A 13,415-nucleotide genomic window follows, 5' to 3' on the forward strand; every position below is an offset into this window, starting at 1 on the left:
ATGTGGCACAAACACCCAAGTATCTCATACCCAAACTACTATGAAATGCATTTCCTAAGTAAACTTAAGTATAGTGTAATAATATCTATGATGAATAATTATTTACACCAACACCCCCCCTTAAGTGCAACTTAGGGGAATGCACTTAAATCTACAATGCAACTAAGCAATGCAAGATGGGTCCCAGCTACGAGGCCATGTTAGGTACCCATGTACAAATGCAAAAGCATGCAAACCAATGCAATGAAATCTCTCACAAAGCGGGGAAAGAGAGAAAAACCCAATGGGAAAAAACCCTCCCCCAAAAGAGAGATGAAAGCTAGATACAAAGAACTCTCATAGAAGTATGTGAAGGACAAAACCCATGTGAGGAAAAAGTCCCCCCCATATGAGAGAAGAATAGAAGCTAGGAAGCCCCCCCTCAATGTGGAATCTGCACCAATGATAGAAGCTCGATGTATGAAGAAACTGCTCCATGAACGTCGAACAACATTCCTCCCCTTAGGAAGAAACAAAACCAAAGGTGTATCCATGAAGTCTCCCCAATCATGAAGGGAAGATGTATGAAGAAAACTCATGATGAAAGGAATCTCTGAAAACTACTCAAGTGTCCCCATGTTGATGCTGAAAGATACCCCCTCCAAAGGTGGTAAACTATGCCACACAGCTGAAAAAGGCACTCCAAGATCTAGTGGAGATGGATGTAGAACATGTCCCAAAGACTCACATGTCTCCTCAAAAGATAAAGAGACCTCCTCCAACTGTTGTACATAAGTATCCACAATCATGTCAACCTCAAAAGAATGATCATGTAGAGAATGAACAAGAGGGTCAGAGTGTTCCCTCACAACAATCGAAGAAGGATCACCTTCATCAAAGAGAAGATGAATGTCATCAATGATGTCTCCCAAATCTGTAATGTAGGATTCCATAAATAAACCTGCAATGTCTGTCAAGTAATCATCCCATGAATCTGAAGCTGGAAGACAATGAATATCCTGTTGCACTGAATCACGTGAAGGCAAAACTGTCGCACTATCCGCATCATCAGGTGCAATAGGTGATGAGATATCAATATGAGGAGATGAAATACAAGGCTCAAGAATGGGTTCACAAGTGAGAATCCCCATGTTCAAGTGCCCAAAGTTCTCTTCAAAATCTGAACCATCACAAGAAGTGTGATCATCATGTGTAGAATCATCAAATGTGAAATCATCATCATCAACAAAATCTGAAAAGGAGTATAACCGAGATGCATGATCAACCACCCCAGTCGCAATGATAGCTCATCTCCAAGTCTCTAATGAAAACTGACTCAGGTGTGAACTCCACAACTCTCTTAGTTGCGCCATGTGTGATTTGATAGATAGAAAGGAGATTGTTTGTCAAGTGGGGTACACACAACACATCATTGAAGGAGTTATCCCCAATGTCAACAGATCCTTTCCCAATCACATCCACGTATGTATGATTGCCCATCAAAATCTGCGACATGGTGCAAGGCTCAAATGTAGAGAACATAGATTGCGAAGATGCCATATGATGAGAAGCCCTTGAATCTAGAAGACATCTCTTTGAATCATGACTGATAGTAGCACACAGAGCTTTTCCTTTTCTTGTCCCAAAAGAGTGAGTCTTCCCACTTGTAGAAGCCATGAATGCTTGCCCTTTTCCTTTTGAATGTGAGGAAGTGGAAGTTGATGAATCATCCTTCTTGTAGACAATAGGCAAATCAATGTTATGCTTTTTGATGATATGTGTGAGCTCATCAATCTTCTTATAATGGCAATGATGCTCCTCATGACCAAACTTTTTACAATAGGAACAAGTAGGTCTCTCCCTCTTTGGTGAGTTATCCCTCTTGGAAGAGGATGTATCTCCTTGTTGTGGAGAGGATGATGCTTTGTCCTTAGGCTTTGATTGTCGTTTCTTCTTGTTTGAGTTGTCCTTTCCTTGATTTCCTTTGTTCCCTTGATTTGCCACTAATGCTTGAGACTTAGAAGCCTTAAGAATGCCCATTCTTATCAACTTAGTTTGTTCCATCATCAACATTTCATTGAAAGCATCAAATGTAGGCATTGTGTAGCTTGAACCCATTGTCATCCTATGTGTTTGGAAACTAGAAACAAATGTTGCATATTCTTGTGGAAGCTTGCCTACCAAGTTGAATATCAATTGAGTATCCTTCTTATCAATGCCACAATCTTTGAGTTGTGCCCTCAACTCATTTGCCTTAGTGACATAATCTTGTATAGTATCAAAGTTCTTGGGATCTAACATGGTGAGATCACTGCCAATCTGATATCCCCTAATCTCATCAACTTGACCATACAAGTCTTGAAATTTTTTCCAAGCATCCTTGATTAGAGTACACTTCTCAATATAAAAAATGAGATCCTTTGATACATACTTTCTTAAGGTACCAATTGCCATGATATTTTTAGTGAGCCAATCTAAGTGACCAACTGGATCAACCTTAGGATCAACGAAGCAACAATAGTTCCAACAATGTAATGAGTTAGTCCTTTTTCCATAAGTTTACTCCATGCATCAATTTTCCAAGTAGCATAATTATGAGGAGTTAAGAGAGGAAACTTAGAAGAACCCATAGCAGCAAAAAGGAAGGAACACAAGAGCACAAAAGCACAAGAGACACCCCCCCCAAATTAACTCAATCAAAGTACCCCCCAAAAATGATGATTTTGGCACTTTATATGTAGTACGTGCACAATAGGCCACTTGCAAAACAAGGCTAAGTGGACTTTTGATTTCAATTTACAACTTCTCAAAATAAGATCTAAGAGACTTCAACAAATACTGCTAGTGATCTAAACTGAGATCCAAGCAAAATGCAAGTACCAAATATGCCAAAAATAGCCAAATACTGAAAGTACAATTTCTACTTAAAATCACTGCAAACAGATGGCAGACTATGAAATTAGATGAAAAAATATGCACTTTCAAAAAAAATGGCACCTGAAAAGGAGTCCATATGAGCCCAAACGAAGCCTCCAAAGTTGTAAAAATTGAGATTTCGCGATTTCTGAAAAACCTGTATCCAAAAATCAGAAAACTCCTACACCACTGTATAGATCGCGAAATTCTACCCCAAAACAAAAAAAATTGCTCAAAAAAATGAGTTCGGATGAGTGAGATATCACTATTTGAAAAATGCCTGCAAAATTATAATTTTTGGAAAATTTCCGCCGCAGTGTCAAACTTCAAATGCCTCTAGATTTGGCCTCCGAAGTCCGATTTGGATGAAACAAAAGGCAAATCTGACTTTCTTGGACCTCCTCAATCCAATGGTAACCTCAAATTTGATCCATCAAGCTTCAATAATAACTTGCAATAGAAATTTCTAAAATGCAAACCCCAAATAACATCAAATTTCTCTCAATTAGCAAACCAATGACACTCTAATGGCTCTAATACCATGTGAGATTTTGTCAAGATCAAGAGGCAATGGAAATCACAAATAAGAGAGAACAAAATAGATGATATAAATAATCTGTGTTCTATCAAGATGAAAAATGTGATCAACTGGATCATTAAGCATTATATACAATGAATATGAGCCTGCTTATATAGGCAAGGCTATATGGATATGTGAGCACACAAACATGACATGTGGCTCAATAAGAAACAAGAGTAGGTAGGAAATAAGTGTGGGTAGATAGGAGAAATAATATAATAGTCCACATGAGGTGGATCACCCACTGAACGTGGAGTGTAACAACAAGATCAACACCATAAAAGGTGGAAATTCTCCTACATACACTATCCCAATGTGGCACAAACACCCAAGTATCTCATACCCAAACTACTATGAAATGCATTTCCTAAGTAAACTTAAGTATAGTGTAATAATATCCATGATGAATAATTATTTACACCAACAAAATGAGCTAAAATGCTTATTCTAACAAAGAGAGGAAAAATGATTAGTGTTATGTGACTATAGTGTAGATGCATGAAAACTTGGATTATCTAAAATGGAGGAAATGGAGTTCTATTTATAGAAGAAATGATCAAATGGATGGTCAAGATTGAATAATCTTAACAAGGGTTAGGATTGAAAGTTATTCGATCCTTGTGAGGTTTTCAATCCAATCCTAGGTTGACAAATGTCACCCTGAGGAGGCTTGAGAGGAGATGTAAGAGGCATTAAATGCCTGAGAAGACATGGTGGTTACCTTAGGAGGTAAGGTCATGGTTTAGTTAATGGATAACCAATGGATAAAGCTTTTACCCAAAGGGTAAACTCTTGTGCAAGGGTTAATAGGATAACTAGGGTCAAAGCAATGAGTGGTTGATGAGACCCCTCGGTTAGATGAGGTTGAGTTAGATGGAAAATCTCTAATCATGTGGTAAGGTTGAGTTAACCATTAATGGTTTGGGAGACTTTGAGGGTTATCTTGCTGGAGACATCAAGCCTTCAATGCATTTCAAAGACTCTGAGGCTTTTGTGAGAAGTGACCTTTTCTTAATGAATGTGCAAATGATTAAGGGTGGATTAGGCTAATTAGGAGGATTAGAAGAATCTAGAAGGCTCTAGAAGAGGTCTAGTCATGAATTTAGGAGAATGCAAGTGGGATATATTAGGATTTTAATTGAAATAAAATGTTTTATTTCAACTAAAAATGGATTCAACTTGCATTTGTAGGAAAGTGCAAGTGGGGGGAGGTTTAAAAATAAATTTGATTTATTTATACACCAAAAATGATTAAATATAAATTTAATTAAAATGTGGAAAGAGATTTTAATTAAATAAATATAATTTATTTAATTAATGGAAGAAGGGGGATTTAATCAAATGTTGTATTTAATTAATGGTTAAATAGAAGAGAATGGGATATTAATCAAACCTTAGTTTAACTAATAGGTGAATAAGAAATAATTAAACAAATAAAATTCATTTAATTAGATGTGCCAGTTTTAGTTGTCTACATTTTGCCCCTCTTTGAAGTGACGTGTGACCACATGTTGATTCAAAGAAAATCCTTGATATGTCCTCAAAATTTTTGATTTTCTTGTCGTTTCCAAAATTTTTGATATGATGCCTCGGATACGAATACTGATATTGATATGATGCTGATATGATAATGATGCCCCCTCAGGAGATGAATTGAGAAAAAAATTCTGCTTGGGGTGATTTTGTTGTTTTTTGATGACTTTTAAAAAAAATAAAAATAAAACAATTCGATATTAATTTGTCGATAAAAAGTATTTAAAAATGGTGAAAATATGGTGCGAACATGCCCCACACATCCATCTAGGCAACACACCCTGCTGACATCACCATGGGCTATATAAGCCTCCAAGGGTCCCATTCTAGCTCATTTGTGCACATGGCATTTGGATATTGGAGCTTGGAAAGGAGAAGAGAAGAGAAAGCAAGATGAAACCCCCTTATCAAAGTCACAGATTTGAGTGGGTTCACCCTTATGAGAGGCCAGCAGCGTATGGACCTTCGGTAAGTGGAATTTCTAACCTCTTATGTCTATTTTTTGAGCGTTTTGTGTGGATTTTTTAAGATTTTAAGCCATTTTCCATATTTTCATGCCCTAGGTTAGGTGTACGTTTTAGCGCATTTGATTTGCACATATGATTTTTTTATGTAGCACATTTGATATTTATCATAATGCATAAGATTTTCCTCGTAGTGCATAAGATTTATTGTGGAGCGCATCTAATTTATAAATTAGCGCATATGTTTTGTATTTTAGTGCATAGATAAACTGTTGTTGCGCATATGATAGTTTGTGTGGTGCTTTTGATGGATTTAATGGCGCATGTGATAGATGTTATAGCGCATTTGAATTAGCGCATATGATGATTGTTTTAGTGCATTTAAAACAGTGAGTAGATTTTGATATGTTTTAGAAATTTTTAAGTTGGCAATTTTTTATTTTTGGGATGTAGATGATGTCGGATACTTGGTGCAATGGTCAAAAGGTCTTGTTTTCATCCTTTTTTGTCGAGCATGTTGACGTTTTATTTTGATAGGACTCGATGTTGTGTCTGTTTGTGTGTTTTTGGATAGATAGAGTTTATGATCGAAACTCTAGATTTGATAACGTGACTTGTGTCACTAATAGGAGAGGTCTGCTCGAGAGTGTATGATCGACACTCCAAGTGGTTGATAAGGTTAATGACTAGGTCATTGAAATGATAGGCTAAGATGAACCTTCCCTCCTTGATGAGAGTTTAAGATCAAAACTCTAAAATGATAGCATGACTTTCGTCACTGATAGGGGTTAACTTGATTTTCGTTATGGGATAATTTGATTTCGATATGGGTTCGTTATGGGTCTCTTGAGTCGATAGGAAATAACTTTGTGTTTGATATGGGATAATTGTGATTTGATATAGGTCACTTGTATGTCGATATGAGTCATCGAGTCACTGATATGGGTCAATTGATGTGATAGGATAAGATGAATTGACTGGTATCAGACAGCGTGAGTTGCGTCACTAATAGGAGAGTTCAGTTTGATAGTTGATAGGTTCATTGACTAGGTCATCAATAGGATAGGCTGAGATGAACCCCCCTGACTAATGAAGATTTTATGATTGAAACTCCTGAATGATAGTGTGATGCTAAAAATGTGGTATATAGGAGGCATACACATACAATGAGACAATAAAATGTAATTGAAAAGCTTAATTGAAAACTAGATTAGAAATGCAAACCACAAGCCTTCCTTGAAATGTCCCATTTTCCTCTATTCTTGAGGACCTTGAAGGTGTTGGATTGATGGGCTCTCAGCGGAGCAATGACCTCCAAAGTGACAATTCAAGAGTTGAGTAGCTATTTGATCATGATTGACTATGGAGATGATATGAAATGCATGATTTAAGAAATTAGATTAACATGCTACGATTAAATCCAAAAGCTAATTACTAGATGATTGAAATGCAAATTGCCTATAGTAATGATGTCTAAATTGATATGAGATGGGATCCATATTTCTCCAAAATGGGGGATATTTATAGGAATTCCAAGGCCAAAGCTGAGGTGGCAGGAATCAATAGTCCAGATTTGATCTGAAAATATCAAGGGCCAAGATTGAGGAAGTTGGAGAAGAGGTTGAAGGAAGGGACACTTGTCATCTCTATGGTGACAAGTGTCAAGGAGCCTTGCTCATGAGAGGGCAAGTGTCCAAGGGAAGAGACATGTGGCAAAAGTGCCATGTGTCTCAAGGAGAGAATATCCACACCATGGGAGGTTAGGATAAGGAGGTTAGAATGTGCAAGATAGGATAGGGTTAGTTAGACCCAAGATTAGATTGAATGGGTTAAGTTAGGGGATGGTTAGGTTGGGTGGTTAAAATTAGGAGCCATGTGCTCATTTGAATTTAGAAATTCAAATAATTGGAAAATGATAATTAATCTCAACAAACTTGAGTTTGTTAATCTTAATTAGGGATTAGAAGAATTGATTAATATGGGGAGACATTAATTAATTTAGAATTAATTAATCAAATGGGGATATGAGATGAACTATATAAATAAATCATTTAGATTTATTTACTAGTAGATGAATAGAGAAATTAATTAAATTGCTTGTGAATTCAACTAATTGGAAAGGGGAATTAATCAAATAACTGCGTATTTAATTAACTATCTTCAGACCATTTTTAGGTGTATACATTTTGCTCCTCTTTGAAGCGATGTGTGACGACGCGTTGGTTCAAAGAAAACTTGATTGATGATGTTGTTGATATTGATTTTGATAGGATGTAGATTCGATCTTGATTTGATGTGGATTTGGTTTCGATATGATACTGATTTGATTTGGAGATGATAAATCTCGATATGATGTCGATTCGATTTTGGAGATGATAAATCTCGATATGATGCGATTTCGATCTTGGAGATGATAAATCTCGATATGATGCGGTTTCGAGTTTGGAGATGATAAATCTCGATATGATGCCCCAGACGCTGATTGATAGATATTGATGTGAAGATGCCCCCTCGGGAGATGAATCGGATAATTTTCGAATGTTTGTGAATTTTTTGCGATTTTTTGATTTTTTTGAAATTTTTTGAGATTCTTTCGATTTTTAGATTTTCAATGATTTTTCGATTTTTATAGTTAATCCGATTCATTTCCCGATAAGAAATTTGAAAATGCTGCCCTGCCAGGCTGATTAGTTGATTAGATGATTAAAAATAAGGAATAAAAATCCCACTTAAATGCCCCGTTATGAGTTTAAAAAGTTGAATTCCTTTTACCACTCCTCATTTGCACACTGCAGCTATTTGAGAAAAATTGCTTTGGAGGAAGGAATGGGGATCCCATACCACCAGCATAGGTTCAAGCAAGTTCGGCGATACAAGCGTCCTCTGACATATGGGCCACTGGTATGTACTTCGAGAAAACCCAGCTTTGTAAATTTTTAGTTGATTTTTGAAAAAATTAGCTATTTGCATAAAAATTCAGTTTTTAGTGTTTTCACCAAATGGGTTGGGAAATTTTTTTTATATTTGAAATGGGTTTTTCGATTCGTGAGATGGGTTTTCCGGATTTTCAAAAATTTTCCAATTTGAATTAAAAATAAATAATATATTTATGTATGCATTTAAAAAAAAAAAAAAACATTAAAAAAAATGATTTTTTGAAATTTGAGCATTTGGGCGGGAAAAGGGCGGAGGTGGAGGCCTAGCGGCGGCCGACACCACAGGCCGTCGGCGCCGCGGGAGGCATCGCAGGCGCCACCGTAGGCACCGTCGGCGCTACGGCTTCGACGCCACTGCAAACACCTAGGGCGCCGCTACCGTTGTTAGGGTTCCCACAGATACTGAGAGGGGGGGTGAATCAGTATCTGACCGGTAATGAGATTTTCTTAAAATAGAACATGCAGAACATAAAGTAACAGTATACCGGTATGCAAGAATTAATGTAAATAACAGAATCAAAAACATCAACATGAAAAGAACACCATAACACAAGATGTTTAACGAGGAAACCCGATGTGGGAAAAACCTCGGTGGGATTTGTGACCCACGATATTCACTTACTGGCCAATAAGAGAATATTACTTACAATAGGGGCCTGCACATGCAGGAAGGCCAACTGCCTAGAGCACACTGCTCAATAAGAAGTCACACTGACTTACAATGAGGATTATGCAAATCCAATGATCTGTACTGCTTTACAATAGCATCTTCAATGCCAAATTCAGTACCGGTTCTTGCTCTATTCTTTACATATACCCTTGACCTACAATTCGCACATTAGGTTTGCCTTATAATTTTCTTTATGCTTTTTATCCATATCCCACAAATGACTACAATGATCTCTTTTATATACAAGAGTCATTTTACAATTTGCCAAGTCGGCTTACAATAATAAACAAAATATTACATATCAAAAATCTTATCGGCCTCTGTGTCGGTATACATGTTCTCTTCTGTGCCGGTGTACATCTTCTGTGCCGGTGCCGGTGTAGATTGATCTTACTGATGCCGGTGCACTGTCTTGTTTTAATAATGCTTTGCCGGTGTACATCTTCTGTGCCGGTGCTGGTGTAGATTGATCTTACTGATGTCGGTGCACTGTCTTGTTTTAATAATGCTTTGCCGGTATAATGTCTTGCCGGTGCCATAGGATTGCAAGGTTGCCATCAATGACAAAACCTTCAATCACATACAATGTCTCATTGGAGTGTCCATATGCCAACAATCTCCCCCTTTGGCATTGATGGCAACACTCATGAGAAATTTCAAAAGGATATCCAAAAATGTGTAGACCAAAAATGTTACCAAAAATGTGAGAACTCCCCTTGAGCATATGATCCCTGTGTTTTTGAATTTTCTCATCCTACTACTCCCCCTTTGGCATCAATGACAAAGGTTAGTAGAGTTTGTAGTTGTACCAATCCATAACCTCAACCTTGTAGTTGGGTAGTTATTATCTGAAGAAGATCTCCCAAAATTAAGTTTATGCCATCCATAAACTTCTTACTGTCTTTTATTGCTGCCTCAGTTCTATTTACTGTACCGGTGAGATACTACAAGTGCTCTGTCGGTGTTTTGCTTCCCTGTGTTAGTGCCTCTGAGATTTCCTTCTGCAGAGATGCTAAATAGTCCAATCTTGGACTTAGTTTAGATCTCAAGAGTTTTGCCTTGTTTATTATTTTCTCTTTCCAATTTGAGTACTTCTTCCTCAAAATTTGTTATCTTTTCCTCAAAAACTGATAATGTATTAGGTGAGTTAACAAAATTATCTGAAAGTTTATTGATCTCTTCCTATACCTTGCTCATCTTTTTGTCTACATCTATGGTCTTCCAGTGGAATGGTGACCGACACCATGCTCCTTTTCTTTCCAATGGTGGCCTCCAGCCATCTTGGTGCCTGGGTAGGTTCTTTAGGTGGCGGCATGATCCGTGCATCTGAGGAAGTAACGATTGCCAGAGTATTCATGGGATTCTGTTGGATTCCCACTTCTTCATTTGTATCCATTTCTTGCATCCAGGGCTCACCTTGATCTTGTGAGTTCATTGTTTGTTCAGGATCCTCGCTGGGGTCTAAGTCCACCACGACCTGTTGCAGAAGCAGCTCCCTACTCTTCTTTTTGCTCCTTGACCGAGTTACTCGGGTAGCTGTAAGACTGGATGACGACCTTCCTGACCTTCTTGGCAGTATTTTCTCTACAACGGGCTTTGAGACACCTGCAACATCAACAATTTCATTAGTGGTAGAAACAAGAGATTGAACCACAATGTGTGAACCACTTCTTGATTCGTGTGAGGGCATGTGAGGACCCTCCTTGAATTTCAGTTTCCTTAACCATCTCTATGTTCTCCTGACAACATTGAAGGTCCTTGTTTGGATGCTATCATCTTCTTTTTTGCTCCAATCAATTTCTGGAATCGATTTCCCTTCAATCTCGGTACCAAACTCAGAATCCAAGACGTCTTCCTCTGTATCTTCCAATACATCCAATGTATTAATCGGGAGCCTCAAGATAGCTATCTGTCGTAAAGTGAATCTTGACCACAACCTCTTTCTTACTTCCTGATCATCCTTGCAGTTTTCCCAATAATCCTCTATCTGAGGTTCATGGCAGAAATGATTGTCTATATTAAGGTTCTCCCTTGCATAACCTTTGTTGTCGAATCTTCGCCTAGCCACATATGGCCGCAGGTTCATCCTTTTGAACTCTAGTTCCAGATTCAAGGCATCTGATACTAATTTGCAACTATAATACCCAAGTTCAACGGGAAATACCACCCCAGATCCACCCTTTACCCTTAATCTTTTATCTATATAAGTCAACTGCCTGCTCACTTCTGTAAGCACGTAGCTATCAAAGGCATACCTGGGTAATTTGAATGGTTGGCCTTGAAAACCACCTACCTTTATGTAAGTAAACCATGGAAATTGGATAAAGAAATTCCCATATATACTTACAAATTCCATAGCCTCAACAGACATTCTCTTGTTTACATCACCTTGAAGGTCAAAGGTCAGCCTTCCCGCAAAGACTCCATTCCATCTGTCAATTTGTTCAATATATCTTTGTTGTTGCAACAAGGGGTAATAATTGTAAACCCTCATTCCATCAATCCAGGGTTCACTGGGTAAGGCCAATCTCTTGTGTAGGCTAAAATATAAAACAAGTAAGAAGACATGTAAAACCCAGTCATCCCCATGTCTCCACAATTACTTGAGACCAATCCAGAAATCTGTCACCAGATAGAACCACTTGGATGAAGAAGTACATCCAGTCTTCCCAGTAGAAGGAATGTGAATTCCCCTGTACTTTGTTCAAAAGCACAATGATGTCTCGCACCTCTGTGATGAGGTGTTATCTGGTTAGGGGTTTGGCCGGTAATCGTGACTCTCCTTTCTGAACTCTCAAGAGTCAATTTCTTGCAATTACACTTCTGTATTTGCTCTTCTTCTCAGAGAAATAGGCGCATGAATTTCCAATGGTCCAATCCTCATACTCGTCTTTATGCGGAATACCCATTGTTGCCATCACTGTTTCCATATTAATGCTGAATAATACCCCACCATCATTGCTTCTGATGCACTTGTTCTCAGAGTCATATTTGGTCATGCAAGACAACACTAAATCTGGACACGGTGCGACGAGTGGGAATGCAACAGCTTCCACAAGACCGCTCTTAACTATTTTCTCCATTAATGAACCAGCTTGAGGATTCTTAGTCCTTTCAAGGAAATCCACCAGATCCACATGAACTAAGGAGGTGTCTTCCATTTCCGACAAGATACTCACCAAACATGAGGTTCGATCAAGCTTTGGCAGCACTGGCCTCATTTTTACTAACTATTTTCTTTACCAAGAAAATTTAACAGCAATATAGTATGCTACCCCAACAATTTTCAGATTTCCCCCTTTTCTATACTGATAAAACTCCAGTACACAAAGAAACATAACATAGGAGAGAGCAACTGAACTTACCCGATAACACCATGAAAACTGGGAATTCTTCCGGAGAACAGAACTGGATTTACCTTCAGCGCCTCCAATTTATTGAAGTATGGCAACTGCGACCTTTCTAAATACGAAAATAAACTCATACATCTTTTCCTTTGATCAGACGGGTAAATATCTATAGGACCACACACGTTTCATCATGATTTACCCAAGCGTGCGAAGTAATGGTGAAATGACAAACTCGACACCTTCTTAATTATCCATCGCTTCCGCACAGGCAATTTGACGTTTGCATGATTACTTTCCTCATTTAGAATTTCAAAAAGCCGAATAAGGGAATATTCCTTCTTGTCGCGCCACTTTTATTTCCACTAAAAAGCTTTCGTGTTAGTTGAAATGAACTTATGAACCTCGAACTTCTTTGAAGAAAAGGTTCAATGGTTCAAGTTCACTTAAGAAGTATAATAGTAACGGTCGACACATAAACAACACCGGGAACGAGCGGCAAAAGAAAAGGACTATTTGAAGTGAACCTTGAACCTTTTGAACTGCTTGAAATTTGGTTCAAGGCTCAAGACCGCATATCAACTCAACATAAAAAAACTCGCGCTCATCATATAACAATACATTGCCGCGACTCACAAAAAGGTATTTCGAACCTTGAACCTTGAACTTCTTGAAATTTGGTTCAACGGGTTCAAAACTTCAATGACCGAAAACAAAAAGCGCGCTTGTCACACTATGACAAAGACCGACACAACTTTCTTTTTAAATCGCGCTCTGAACCTTGAACCATTTGAACCTTTTGACAAAAAGAGTTCAACGGTTCAAGTACGAGGAGAACATATGACCCGACGGAAGTAAAAGCACAAAAGGCAACCCATGAATTTGAATATTGAAAAAGGGAAAAATTATGGGTGGACTAACAGTGTGACATATTTGTGAGTGATGATGAGGAAGGAGAAACATTGGTGGAGGAAGTATGAATTAAAATAT

This window comes from Cryptomeria japonica, chromosome 9, assembly GCF_030272615.1.
Source record: "Cryptomeria japonica chromosome 9, Sugi_1.0, whole genome shotgun sequence".
Lineage (NCBI taxonomy): Eukaryota > Viridiplantae > Streptophyta > Pinopsida > Cupressales > Cupressaceae > Cryptomeria > Cryptomeria japonica.